Source organism: Octopus bimaculoides, chromosome 11, assembly GCF_046866305.1.
Source record: "Octopus bimaculoides isolate indiv1 chromosome 11, ASM4686630v1, whole genome shotgun sequence".
Classification (NCBI taxonomy): domain Eukaryota; kingdom Metazoa; phylum Mollusca; class Cephalopoda; order Octopoda; family Octopodidae; genus Octopus; species Octopus bimaculoides.
In genome coordinates, this window is record NC_142938.1 from 80,051,761 (window position 1) to 80,067,555 (window position 15,795).

General features: G+C 36.4%; 1 protein-coding gene across 1 annotated transcript in view; it reads left to right on the forward strand.

Moving 5' to 3' along the window:
- LOC106867980 (uncharacterized) overlaps positions 1 to 15,795 on the forward strand; it is a 635,945-nt gene that overhangs the window by 251,021 nt on the left and 369,129 nt on the right. The window contains exon 4 of the transcript XR_016243735.1: positions 9,047 to 9,172. The gene's annotated coding sequence lies outside the window, so the exon portion shown is untranslated. The remainder of the gene's footprint in view (positions 1 to 9,046; positions 9,173 to 15,795) is intronic.

Sequence of the window (15,795 nt, forward strand, 5' to 3'; positions counted from 1 at the left end):
AGATGAGTGATAGCAATGATTTTGGTAAAGAATCTGGCATGCAGCTAAGGTTAATTATGTTTCCTTGCCATAAAGAGAAGTTCAAGACTGTCTGGAGAACAGTTGTGTAGCCATGATATACCTCTGATTTCTGAACCATCTAAAGAAATAGAGAAGAAGTTGAATATATGGAAGCAAAGCCTATATTCAGGAACTCTAAAAGTAAACCTCTGAGATTAGTATCTTAGTGACAAAGAATAGTGATCAACCACTTGGGAACTGATAAGGCTTATTATGCCAAAAATGGTGTAGGTAAGAAGTCTGTACTGTACGCATAATAATACAAGAAATGCAGTGGAATTATGCATAAGGAAATAAGACTTCATGTGGAGCAGTAAGTGCATTCATTATTTCAAATGATGGAAAGAAGCCTCTCTAAAAATACTTGAAACATTCGTTAACTGAGACGGCCAAGAAATCAAAGCATATTAACCAGTGTAAGAACAAGGTTGAAAACCTTTGGGGAGCTGTTTACCTCTGTTGGCATCAAGGGGATTACTTCCTTGAATGACAAGTAGATGCTTGTGTACAAAGTGTAATAATATTGCATAGAAGCAATACAAAAGTAATGAATGCAGTGGACGTTGAAAAAGCTGGACAGGAACGAGGTGTCTATGTTAGATGTCAGAGCACAAATTAGCTGAGAAGAAAACTTCTGAGAAGACTAAACTAGGATGGATATGTAATGCCTATAAAAGGATGACAGTTGGATAAAATGGTGTCAAGACATCAAAGTAGTACTCGATACACAATGAAGGATTCTCAATATAGTTGTTCAACCTACCTACTAGAAATAACAGCTAAATCTCTCTTAAATCATGCCGCATCATCATAGAAAAGGACAAAGTGCATAGTATTGTCCTGGATTTCTTCAAAGAAAGGGAAAAGATGGATCGATAATAACTAGAATGCCTTTAATTATAGAGCTGATTGATCAGAGTTGATTTGGGTGTCAGTAAAAGCAGTAATAAAAAGGATTCCAGACATACACACACAAAGCCATTAATTCTGAAATCGTCAATCTATTTGACCCCTGTCCTTGACTGGTGTTTTATTCATTCCAGAAAGAGGAAATGCCATGGAATTTGAATGTGGAATTTTGGGGAAGTAATAAATAATACCACCAGGTATTTTGTCCATTGCTCTACAGATTCTACCAGTCCAAAAAAAAAAATATTTCTCATTGAGAAATGAATCCAGATTTCTTTAGAAACAAAGCAGTTCAAACATCTACATTCAAATTTTTGAAAGATTATTATCAATTTAATTAATGTGAAGTTGCATACAACGAAGTACTGAGACCTGGGTATCTTGCCTGCAGCTTCCCTGTATATTTTGCCACTCATCACTTTGATGCATTAAAAATGCTAAAGTTTTTTCATAGAATTAGGTATCAGCACTAAATAAGCTTTTCCAAACACCAATGGTGGGAAATGAAACATTTGGAAGATGTATTTGTGTGCGTGTATGTGTGTAATATGCTTGTACGCACACATGTTTATATTTATGTCTGTGTATGGTTGTATGTACTGGCAATGTACACACTCAAACATGTATATGTATGTATGTATATATATATTTATATATATATATATATATATATATATATATATATATATATATATATATATATATATATATATATATATATATATATATATATATATACTACACTTTATCGTGCAGTTACTATATATATATATATATATATATATATATATATGTATATAGCAATAACAATAGCAAAAACGAATTGCCAGTCTGATAGAAAATTTAGGCTTATAAAAAAAAAAGGAAACACAGATTTAGTTTTTGTTTAAAGTTGAGAATGTTGTAAAGTAGACACTTAGCTGAAATGTCTCAATATGACATGTGCATTAAGGATAATGCATACATTTATGCTATGTGTTCAGTGGGGGGAAGGGGAGCATGTATTTTGGTGCATACTGAAAAGTGCATGCCTGATATCATGGCGTATCAATGGAAGGGTGAGAGAAAGAAACAGAAAAAAAAAGTGAGAGAGAGAGGAAGAGGGAGTTGTTGGAAAGGGTGTTGAGAGAAAAAGAAAGAAAGAGGGAGAGGGAGTTGTTGGAAAGGGTGTTGTGAGAGAAAGAAAGAGAGAGGGAGAGGGAATTGTTGGAAAGGGTGTTGAGAGAAAAAGAAAGAGAGAGAGAGAGAGAAAGACAAAGAGGGAGAGAGAGAGAGAGAGAGTTGTTGAAAAGAGTGTTGAGGCTTGAAAGTGCCAAGAAAAGCAAAAAAAAAAAAAAAAAAAAGAGATAACAAGGTATGCTGTTTAAATATTAGTAGACTATAAAGGTAAAGCTTTTCAAGCTTGGCTGCAATACATGTGAAGTGTGATAATGTAGTATTTGAAGTGTGATATCGTAGCTGTTATATGAAAATGTAATATTTTCAGGTGAACACCACCATTGATTTCTTTTTGGTAAGTGCCACAGAGTAAGAGAGGCTGAAGAGATGGACTACTTTCAATTCTTCTGCAGATAATGCTATTTCATCTTATTTATGCTGCTAATATCCTTTAGAAAGGCATGAACATCACACAGCATCCTATTTCTCCTGCTCTACAGCTTTGTGTTTAATAATAAGAGTAATCAAAAGTAGTCTTGGAACGGAATCAAACGTGTTTTTCTTTGTTGTTGTTGTTGTTGTGGGGTTTTTTTCCCCTGGGGGTGCCCTAATTGAGCAGACTTATGATCAAAGGTGTTTCCACAATGACTACTCTGTCTTTTATTCAGGCATAATGTAGCATGGACTATATTACCCAACATATCCTTTCTATTTTAAGATGATGTGATTTTAAAGGGATTTGACTGCTATATCTAGCATATTGTGGAGCCTTACACTCACATGATGGCTTATATGTTTTTCTTTCCATTGTTCATCTTTAGTTGATTTTATGAACACAGGGATTATTTTGTTACTGTTTGTTGTTATTTAACCCTAGGTCAACCCCAACTAAGCAAATCTATGTTCAAAAGCATTCCAGTTATGATTTCTAATCTTTTTTCGCAGGATATCAATGCTGGAATACATCATCTAATGTGTCCTTCAAAATGGTAAAGTGTGAATTGAGGGACATTTACCTGTTATTTCTAGTGGTTCAAGTCACTACATAAAGGTTGCCTCATCTACTGTGATTGATTGAGATTGGTGACACTTCTCATTTGCAATGTCTTCTTCATATTTTGTCATAAGAAAACGAAACAGATTTTGAAGATATGTAGCATAAATGCAAGATGAGGAATGTCTGCTCTGAACTTGAGACATTAAGATTTAGATTGTGCCACAAGAGTTTGGAGATGCAGTAGGACTTTATCTCCAGAGCAGCACTGATTGAGCAGTGATTGGACTCGCATCATAATGATTACCTATTTAAGCTACGACCAGCAAATCTTTTGATTTAAGAATTGTGTGACCTAGACTACATTATCCAAAACGTCTTTTTTTCTAAAGACAGTAGCGTGTAGTTTTACAGTGATTTAACTGTTATCTCCAGCAGGTAGAGCAACCACATAGAAGATCTTTATTGGATTGATGATAAACTCGTGCAAAGATGGAAAATGAAGTTAATGAGAGTGAATTTTAAATTTGTAACTTGAACTGGCAAGATTAAACGTAATGTATTTAGTCAGCTATCCTTGTTTCTTGGTGGATAACGTTGATTTTATTTGGCTTCTTCCAAGACTAATATCTGTATAGAAGGATAATTGTTATTTGAACTTATTGCATAATTGTCAATAAGATATACTGTACATAATATTATTGACACTAGAGTTATAAAACTTAAATTAATCCTAGTGGTAGTTGAACACAGAACTTTTCTGACAATTTGGCTCAAAGCTTCACACATGTGGAAGGTCTTAGATAACCTAATTAATCGTTAGTACATTAAAAAAAAAAAAGCTATAATGATTAATCACTGCACCAACTATAACAAGAAAAGCATATTATCAATTGCATTGATTGCAGTATATATTACTGGTACTTATTTTATGAACCGAACAAAGCTATGAAAAGTAGTAGTGATGTTTGAATGGTAAAGCTGGGAATCATAAAAGTAAATACTGCAATACATATTGCTTCCATGCTCTACAGATTCTGACAAATGATATTAATAATAAAATATATGAATCATTGATGAGTAGAAATTTACTATCTTAGGTGAAAATAATATGATTATCATGGGATTATATAATATGGAAAAACATGATAAGCATTCATGATATATTAAAATTTGATATCTGAGGTAATATTGAAAGTAATAATGTAATATTTGAAGTGTAGTATTAGAATGAGTGTGGTTTTGTTTCTTTAATATTTTTTCTTTGTACAATTTAGACTTATTGCTTTTTATTAGAAATATTGTTCGTTCAGATTAAGGTCGATGCATGATGAAGTGTGAAGCGAGGTGGCTAGCTGTATGCCAAACGCTTTTGTTTGAGATGGGCAATTGTTTAATGTGTAACTGAATTAGTAGATAGTTGTATACTATCTCAGTTTAATCTACCCAATACACCTGTCTCTCATTATTCATAGTGTGTCTTGCTCTTACCCTCTGGGATCGCACAAACCACTCCCACAGACGTTAACTTACAGATGTTTAAACTGAATAGCAACCACATCAATTTCACTAGTCTCAGAGATTCTGCAACAATTATGGACATTATCTCTTCCTGCTGGTTAAATCCATAAAAGCAAAATGGCTCAGTGAACATTGATAGTACAACAAACAGTTAACATAACATCTGACTCGGCTAAGCCCATTATATAATCAATCATCTAATCAAGATTTTGAGGATCAGAAAATTTAATCTTTCTTCTTTATGGGACTTCAGGTCTATAACTCTTTCATAAATAGAATTTTATGGGGTGTGAAAAAATCCAAGAATTCTTCCAGTTTTATTTTTTTATTAAAAGGTCTTTTATCTGCTCCTATCTTATCCAATCCCCTCTGTTGACCAGCTTTCAAGTCGTTTTTTCCTAGTTCTGAAACATCCATCTACAGATAGTACCAGTTGGCTTCTTCATGATACCAAAGTGATCCAGTTCTTCTCTCTCACCCAAAGAAGAACTACAATCTAGTTCACTACTTGTCATTTTTACAGTATTCCTATTGTTTGCAGCAGCAGCAATTTCCTCACCATTCTGTTATGTCTGTTTTAGACTCATTGATCTGGAGTTCACATGTCTGGGCAACAAACACAATGCAACACCAGTGACATAGCTTGAGACTAATGATTGTTTAGTCCCCAAGAAGATCTGAACGAATTTCTTTAGAGCTTTGGAAGTGTTTCTAGAAGCTTCTCATTCATTGGCATTAGTAGGTGATTGGAATAGTATATTAGATATATTCAGGGATTGTGTGAGAGTAGTTGAGGATAAGAGATATAATGCAAAACCCTTGCAAATCTGATCAGGCAGTTTTAACTGTCTGACATAAACCACTGTGGATCAACCAGACTGTAATTGGAATTTTTGTCAGGTTAGTCGATACACTCAGCTTCAGCTGTCCACAGTTTTAGGGAGTTAGATACTTGGGTCACAAATTCATGATCAGTCCCCACTCAACTTTGACAAGATCAAAAGACGGGGACCCAATTACTGAAAGCTCAATTTATCTTTCTCAGGAAGAAAAGATTAATGAATTACTTAAACAGAAATTAACATATGGAGGGTCTCACTAAAGCAAAATATAGTACAACCTCCATTAGCTTTAGCAATAGGAGAGCCATTGCAAACAAGGTATTAGCAATGAAAATGGCACTCAGCCATTTCTTTGTGAAAGGTGTATGGCTTGTAGTAGAGTTCTAAACCATAAGAGCACAAATGCTGATTGATAGGCTCGGGTGGAGATGTGCAGCTTGCAACAAAGCTATTCTTTAACTTCTGATTAATTACAGTGGTGTATGTTATGTGTCTCAGTTGACATCAGTTTTCCACTAGTATTTTGCTGAATTTTTCACAAGGAGAAACAAACTGATGATGGACTTCAAAGCCTATCTCAATACTTTTCTGTGATTCCTGATAAGAGAGGCAAATTGCTGTGAAAAGCATATTTAAGCAGATGAAGGGAGGAGCATTTGGAACTGCTGCATGAAGGACCAATTGTTAGGATCAGATAGTTTATTTATGAGCTTTTTTATTGACTCCCCCAATGTCTCACTGGTACTTAATATATCAACTCTGAACGGATGAACAGCAAAGTTTACCTTGGTGGAATTTGAACTCAGAACATAGTTCACTCAATAGAGCAAAAGTATTTTCTTTGGATTTCTTACTTACCAGCAAAGGACTTCATAATAATAATAATAATAATAATAATATCACTGTTACCAGAGTTAAAAACAGAAAAGGTTCATTACGAGATATTTTGTTGTGTACCTTTATTTTTCTAAACATGCATTTTGTTCATTGCTTGCTCAATATAGTCACATCTGCAGTACTAAAGGGGGGTGTTAGTCACATCTGCAGTACTAAAGGGAGGTGTTAGTCACATCTGCAGTACTAAAGGGGGGTGTTAGTCACATCAGTAGTTGTAGTATGTCTCCAAAATTTTGGCAAATACAAAAACAGAGAAAAAGAAAGGAGGAAAAAACTGAAAATAAGTGACACTTAAACAAACAGACAATAGTAGAGGTAATTATGATTTTAGAAGTAGTAGAAAGAAAAAAAAAAGATGTGAAAATGGACAACTACAAAAACACCATCATTCACACCATAATGATGATGATGATGATGACAACCACCTCCACCACCACCACCACTACCACCACCACCACCACCACCACCACAACAACAAGAACAACATCTTTTCTTAAAACTGTAAGCCAAAAAGAGTTACTAGATGTGGATCAATACCGGATAAAAGAAAAATGCATAGAAACTACATAACAAAAGAAGGAGTAAGGAGAAAGTGAAAAACCTTAGATTTTCAGCAACTTTCAAACGTGTAAAGGGCTTCCCTGTGCCCTTGAATGAAGATTTAGTGGAGACCCTGGCCAATAAATGGCAGTTTGTGTGGTCAGTCGTTAAGGTCAGTGTGCTACACATCTGTCCACAGACTGGTGTTGCAATTCATGGGAAGAAGGATTCCAAGGGCCACAACCAGAGACACCAATGTTGACACTTGGCTTGCCTAGAGGATGTGAAACTCTTCAAATAAAAAATTAATAGATATAAGGAAAAAATAAAAAAAAAACATATGGGCAAGTTCAGTTTGTAGAAAGTGAGAGTGGAAGATAGCTTGAAGTGGGGGACACCCTGATCCTCACCTTTTTTTTGCCCAAGCACCCTATGTATTTTATGTATGTATATCCCTGCATGTTTTGTAACACTTTTGTATAACTCATTTTTTATGGAATTTATGGGCCTGTGGAGTCAATGAAAAATTCTTCTTCTTCTTCTTCTTCTTCTTCTTCTTCTTCTTCTTCTTCTTCTTCTTCTTCTTCTTCTTCTTCTTCTTCTTCTTCTTCTTCTTCTTCTTCTTCTTCTTCTCCTAAATTGCTTGGGGTTTGGTTTGGTTCAGATCTCCAGGTGGAGAACTGGGATGAGGTGATGAGCAGGGTGGCTAATCTCACCCAGAAATGGGCCGAAAGGAAGCTATTCCTGAAAGGTCAGGCAGAGGTAGCAAATGTATGTCTCACCTCCATTATATATGACTGCTTGACTGTCATGCCTTTCCCCAGTTTATGTTTGGCCTAACTGGAGTACATACTCTTCCGTTTTCTCTGGAATGGATGCATTCCACTGGTTACATGCTTCATTTGTTGTTTAACACCTATTCAATAGAAGGATTCTGGGCATGAAGGAGGACATGGCTGATGATGCGCAGACATGCATTGAGGTTATGACATCTCCAGTGCTTCCTTGATGGTGAGCTGCTGTAGTCACCATTTGTCAGACTCACATTTCTGCAGTTCATCTCTTTGAAAGAGCTGCAGTCTTGAATCAAGCAGAGACTGGGGCAAAACACACGACACTTAGAGTGTTGTCATGGGCTCACAGTTCTCTGTTAGTCTGGCAGTGTGGTCAGTGGAAGCTCCACATCTGAGTTCTGTAGAAGAACCCATGCTAGCATGGAAAGCGGACGTCAAACGATGATGATGAATAGTGACTAGAAAGTGTAATGATGTTCTTGAGGAGACTGCATCAACAAGAATAAACTGGTTTGCTCTGGAGGACTTTTGGGCCGGGGCCCACGGATAATTTCCAGAAATCCTTGTCCTGGCATTGCTGCCAGGGGTCATTGCTGGTTTGGGATAAACTCTACAAGCATGGAAGTTGAGCACAGAGCAATAAAACTATTCATCGTACTCTTGTCCTGTATCTAAGCATTGCTGACTTGTGGGTTTATGTCAATCACCTGCTGTCACATGTAGGACAGATCCAGCTATCAGTTGAGTCTATTGTGAAGATCATCCTACCTCCTTCTTTTGGTCAGGAAGAGCAGGCAGTGTTTGTTTGTCTGGTAACTTCAGAGACTGTGTGGTGGTCCAGATTGAAAGGGCCAAAGATAGATACTTGCCTCTTTGGCCAAGCCCTCATCGACTTTTTCAAGTTTCACCAGAAAAGGAAAGTGAGGGTGGTGAGAGAAGCGCTGCCTCCCAGCAATTTTGTTGAAAGGTGAGTCAAGAATGGTCTGAGTGAATGGGCCTACTCTAAGCTTGTGGCTATAAATTGAAAGAAAATGATGTGGTAAGGGTACTTGCCTCAGTGGCCAGGCAGACTGTGGTTTCGCAGCCATGGGAAGTCTCTGTTAAAATTTATTTCATCACCATTTCTCTACTTTTTACATACTTCTTTATGTAACCTCACATTATATTGTCCAGCATCATCCCCAACGTTTTTTATAAACCCTTAATAGTGAATAAAAAAAGCATTATCATTATTATTATTATTATTATTATTATTATTACTATTATTATTATTATTATTATTATTATTATTATTATTATTATTCATTCATATTTCCTTTTATATATTTCAGGATTTTATACCAGAGACTGTTACCTTTAAGAACAGAATAAAACAAGCAGATAGTTTGGGAGGACCCTTGATCATTGCTTTATAATAGCTTTTGGTGTTTACCCTTGATGTCCCACACCCTTTTCAGGTATTGTTACTATTATTATTATTATTATTATTATTATTATTATTATTATTATTATTATTATTATTATTATTATTATTACTATTGTTGTTGTTGTTGTTGTTGCTTTATTACTGTGTTCTCGACTTGCCATTTTTCAGTTTTGCTTTGTGCATTTCCTTTATTTAACCAACAACAATGAACGGCCTATTGAATTGGTTGTCAGTTTGAACATGCACGTCAGTGCGCAGCTTCACTGAAATAATCAGGAGGGCGTTTCTATCATTGTTATTTGCCTTGATATCATGTCACAATTCTGTATATGCATATATATATATATATATATATATATATATACACACACATATATTTATGTAATATATATATATATATATATATATATATATATATATATATATATATATATATATATATATATGTATGTATATTTATATTCATATGTACATATTGATGCATGCTATGTGGGCGTATTTATATATGCTGTGTATGCGTGCATGTTTGAATGAATATATATTACTATGATTGTATGCCTTTTATGAGTGTGTGTCTCATGTGTGTCTCATGTGTGTGTGTGTAGTTTGTGCAATTAGCTCTATAGACCAGCTGTTTATTTTGTATGTCAAAGATAAAGTAATAATACCATTAAGGCTAATTAATTAAATAGCAGAAACTTCATTTCATCCTTTCAGTAACATTATCCATGACCACTTTGTAATTGGATATATGTATGCATGCATGTTGATTTATGAGTATGGGTGTATGTGCACATACACATACACACATATACACTCACACACAAACACACACATGCATGCATGTACGCATGCATGCACACACTCACACACACACACACACACACACACACACACACACACACACATCCATTAGATATAATGAATGGGAGAAGATGCACTCAATACAAAAGTAGAGTGCAAAAGTTCAGTTAGGCTGATCCAGAGCTCTGTCAACCCTGGAGTTTCCCTGACAATGTTCTCAGTTCCTCTGACAGAAAACAAATGGATTAAAGATTTAAAAACAGCACTCTTACAACAATGGGGGAAAACTAGGCTTCTCAGGATCGGCTGAATTTACAAACCAGCTTTTGACCCTCCAACAAAAGGCAAGGAAAGGTTTCATTTATATATATATAATTCAATTTAGGAGAGGTCACAAGTAAAACATATTTATTCCACATGTTGTTTACAGATGTTTTGTAATTTGTATTCGCTTACACCATCAACAAATTACAAACTGCTGTAAACATATGACATAAATATTTTTTTACCTCTGACTCCTGAATTCAATTTCCTTCTGATGCATTCCACAATTGTGATTCCTGGATTTTCAGGAGTATTGAGATGTTAAATTACATCCTGAGCTATACTAGCATGCTTTTGATATCCAGACTCCCTGCAGAATACCTACTGTGAGTACTGTTTGATTCTCTGAATCCCTATTTCCATTTGTGTATACATATCATCATCATCATCATCATCATCATCATCATCATTTAACGTCCGTTCTCCATGCTGGCATGGGTCAGACGGTTTGACTGGGCTGGCACACTGGAAGGCTGCGCCAGATTCCAGTCTTATTTGGCATGGTTTTCTACAGCTGGATGCCCTTCCTAACACAAACCACTCTGAGAGTGTAATGGGTGCTTTTACGTGCCACCGACACAGGTGCCATTTGTGTGACACTGGTATCTGCCATGCTTGCGATTTTGCTTGGCTTGATGGGTCTTCTTCTCAAACATGACATAATGTCAAAGGCCTTGGTCATTGCTTGCATGAGGCCCAACGCTCAAAAGGAGCTCAGCCACTTTGCCTCCATGAGGCTCAATGCTTGAAAGGAGCACATATATTTAGTATTATTACCTATAAGACAGAAAAAAACATAATACAAATTAATTGTAGAGAAAGAAATATACAGTGGTAATTCGATAGTGCAATGCCTCAATGACCATTAGTTTCATTTTTTACTTTCAGTTTTCCCTGCCTGCATGGGTTGGATGAGTTTTCTCTTGTACAGTGTCCCACCTCTTAAAATGATCTCTTAGCATCCCCCTTGTGAAGGCCATCTTCCTCAGATCAGTCTTCACCACTTATGTCATACTCTGTCTTCCTATTCCATAGGTTGTGTGTGTGTGTGTGTGTGTGTGTGTGTGTGTGTGTTGTATATACACTTTATCTGTCATTTGACAGATTGCTTTGGAAGTATACTTTTGCTGCCTTGGGTAATACGAGGTGAAAAATGGCATACATACAGTAATTATAAAATAACTTTCCTCATATTCATTAGTGCTTATACAAAATGATGAAATAAATTCTAATTCTAAAAAAAAAATATTTTATTACCTTGAAATAGAATTAAATAAAAAGATTTTAAAAAATTGAAAACAAAATTATTCCATGTTGATTTCATATTTATTGCAGTTCACCCTCTCTTCTGTGTGTGTGTGTGTGTGTGTGTGTGTATGTAAATGCATACATACACACACATGCATGCATTCACACACACACACACACACACACACACACACACAAATCTCTCTTTCTCTGCTGCCTCCCCCTTCTTCTCCGTCTTTATGGTTCCTTCTCTCTCCCTGTGTGTGTATGTAGCATCTATTTACTCATTGCTAACCACCAAGCCTAGTATGTGCACTCCTTCTTTACTGCTTATGTTTACTCTCTCTTTTCCCATTTCTCTCTCTCTCTCTGATTGGAGAAATCAACCAACCAACCAACCAACCAACCACCATTTATATATGGCTATTATTATATAGAGAATATGGTGAAGTGAATACATAGATCACGTGTAGATATCTACCCATCTGAATAGGCTTATATATATATATTCGTGTAACCTGCATCCTGTCTGATTGGCCTGGACATGTATGGCGTTCTCTAGATTGGATCTGTGAAAGATTTGGAAAAGAAACTCTAAATGTAGAGTCAATAACATAGAATTTAGAAGCCTCAAAGTAAACCTACCAAAGACAAAAGTTTTCCTTAACAGGAAAGAAGACAAGACTCTGTTGCCATTCTATGAAGTTGCCATGCTTGATATGCAGAAGAAGAAGTCAGGAGAAATTCCACAAGATGTCTTCAGTATAGAATATGAGAGTACAAGAGGTGGGATGAGGTGACTTTGTGATCAGACTTATCTTTAAGTGTGTAAGAGAGTGTGTGGTGTGTAAGAGAGTGTGTGGTGTGTAAGAGAGTGTGTGGTGTGTAAGAGAGTGTGTGGTGTGTAAGAGAGTGTGTGGTGTGTAAGAGAGTGTGTATGCATACAGACACACATTTAGCCTTTGTTGCCTGACTAAAAATAACAATACTATTTTCTAAAATCAACTATTATTGGTATTAAAAACATTGTTATCTCCATCAGTAGGATCAGCAACAACAACAACAACCTCTATTATGACTGCATTATTAGAACCAACCTTTATACAAAAGTAATTCACACACACATAAACACACACACACACACATATGTATGTGTGTGTATATGTATACATATGTATTTATTTGTGTACTTACACACACACATACACACACTCATCATTTATGAAAATAATCAAAGATTGATTTCATAAAATTAATTCAATTCATGTAATGCCATTAGTTTGGATATTTGGTTGTGGTTCTGATTGTGGAAATATCTCTTAGATATCTTTCTGATTATATATCTAAATGTTATCGACTTCACTATTGAAGTAAAGATGCAAAAACAAGAAAGATGGCAGTGTAGTCTTTCAAGTTGATGCAAGAAAAGATAAAAGAAATTATGAAAGAAATATAGCAAGAAAGAAAGAGACAAAAAGGGCAATTAAATCATTTCTACATAATATTGATTTTTTTGAGAAATACAAGTTCTACTACTACTGCTGCTGCTGCTACTACTGTCGTTGTTACTTATCATTATTATTATTATTATTATTATCATTATTATTATTATTAATGCAGCGCGCTGGCAGAATCATTAACACACTGGACAAAATTGCTTGGCAGCATTTTGTCCGTCTTTACTTTCTGAGTTCTAATTCCACCAAGGTTGACTTTGTGTTTCATCTTTTCTGTGTCGATAAAATAAGTACCAGTTGAATATTGGGGGTCGATGAAATCGACTTAGCCCCGAAATTGCGGGCCTTGTGCCAAAATTATTATCGGCACCTGGAGAGGCAAGTCCATGCTGTCCAACAGCATGGTGGGGCGCTGGACAGACAGTCCCATTAAGTTGCTCGGAGTTTGGTTTGGTCCAGACTCCCAGGTGGAGAAGAACTGGGACAAGGTGACAAGCAGGGTAGCCAATCTCACCCAGAACTGGGCCGAGAGAAAGCTGTCCCTGAAAGGTTGAACAGGAGTGGCGAATGCATACATCGCATCCATCATCTATTACCGCTTGACTGTTGTCCCTTGCCCTGTTTGCTGGTTGACCAGGCTAATGCACTTACTCTCCTGCTTTCTGATGAAAGGGCGCAGTCCACTGGTCAGGCGCTCCATCTGCTGTCAGCACCCGCTAAATGGAGGGCTGGGCATACCGTGATTACTGATGCACAGACATGCGCTGAGGTTGCGGCATCTCCAGCGTTTCCTTGATGGTGAGCAAATATGGTCACCGTTTGTAAGACATGCTTTTCCACAACTCGTCTCTTTAACTGAACTGCAATCCTGGATTAGACATGGATCGAGGAGGGGTGCTTGGCACCTCGAGTGCCGTCAAGTGCTCACAGCCCTCTACCAGGTGGGCGATGCGGTCAGTGGTAGTTCTACTCTAGTGTTCTATAGAGGGCTAGTAGAGAGAAAGTGCGATGACATTCTCGGGGAAATTCTGGGCATCGATGAAGATCAACTAACCGGTCTGTTTCAGAGAACTTTTGGGCCTGGGCCTATGGATAACTTCCAGAAATCCCTTGCCTGGCAGTGCTACTGAGGGGCACTGCTTGTTCAGGATAAATTTTACAGGCACTGAAGTGCTGTCAGCCGGACCTGCCTAAGGTTTGCCTAGAATGATGAAACCTTTCTGCACGCCCTAGTCCAGTGCCCGAGTATTGCTGACCTGTGGGCTTATGTTGAACACCTACTGTTGCATGTGGGACAGATCTGGTTATCATCTGAATCCATTGTGAAGATTGCCCCACCACCTTCTTTTGTCCAGGAGGGGCAGGCAATTTTTATTTGTCAAGTGGCTGTAGCGAAAGAGGTAGTATGGTGGACCCATTTGAAAGGGGCAAGCCCTCATCTTTGGCCAAGCCCTCATCAACTTTTTCAAATTTCACTTGAAAAGGAAGTTGAAGGTGAAGAGGGAAGTGTTGCCTTGGAGCAAGTTTGTTGAAAGATGGGTGAATGTTGGAAGAATGACCAGTGTGAAAGGACCAATTCTGAGCGTGTACCTGTAAACAAAAGGAGAAGGGCTCTTGCCCTGTTGTTCAGGCTTTGTGGGTTTTTCCATGAGGACCTCAAAGTGCCTCCCTTATTGGGAGTTTTAAATTGTTTAATTTTTAATTGTAATTTATATTGTTTACACGCTGTAAAACCCATTGTATCATCCTGTTTTTGTCTTTTATGTTGTTGTATGTCTTTTAATGTAATTTTATGTGAGCTCTTATGGCCAATAAAAGAATGAATTTTTTATTATTATTATTATTATTATTATTATTATTATTATTATTATTATTATTATTATTATTATTATTATTATTATTATTATGTTGTTGTCATCGTTTGTCTTGAACAGACATTAGCAGTAGAGCTCCTGAATGAATTGGTATACTATCATGTTTCACTACTTGCAGAATCCATTTCTTTGTGAAACCCAAACTTTAGAACTTTTGAATAGCTCCCTACCATTTACTTTTAGGTGGAATAACTAAAGTACTACTTTTGAACAGTCTTTCTCTTTTATTTACTTATACAAGAATATGTCTTTTTTTTTATATATGGGGAAATGTTGAGAAATATGAAAGCAAAATTTGTTGAAAATTGTGAAAAATAGACTATAAAAAAAAAGTGAAAATGAAAACGATGACCTTTAAACAAATAGATGCAATTACAAACATAAATATTAGCATTAACACTTTTGGAAAATACAAAAAAAAAATGGAAACAAAAAACAAAGACAAAAAACAAATGAGTGAATACATTTCTAATGTAAATATTAGATGCTGATGATAGTGAAAATATAGCTTTGCTAAAGTTTTGAAAAGCAACTGTGAACATGAAATGTTGGAGAAGTTACGTTACGAAAAAAATTTGCTCCCTTCCCTGCCAGCTTGATCAAAAAAATGTAATATGCTCTTTAAAAATGGAAAGCATTTCAGTGTGTCCTCAAATTAAAAGAGGCTCTTGTCTATATGTAGGGTGATATGACCCCTGTTGATCTTGGTAGGGCCTACAGCAATGTGTGCTCTGTCTTTGAAACTAAAGATGAAGCAAGTAATGCAAATGGTGGTGCAAGACAGAAAAGCTTAGCTCTTACATACGTGTTCATAGGAACCACTTGAGAGCAATGTTTGACCCAGAGTAGTTGAAAAGAGAGAAAAGAGAAAAAGAGAGAACAGCAAGAATAGCAGGATCCAGAAGTCACTGCTTCCAAAACTCCATCTGTAGCAGCGCTGAGGAGGG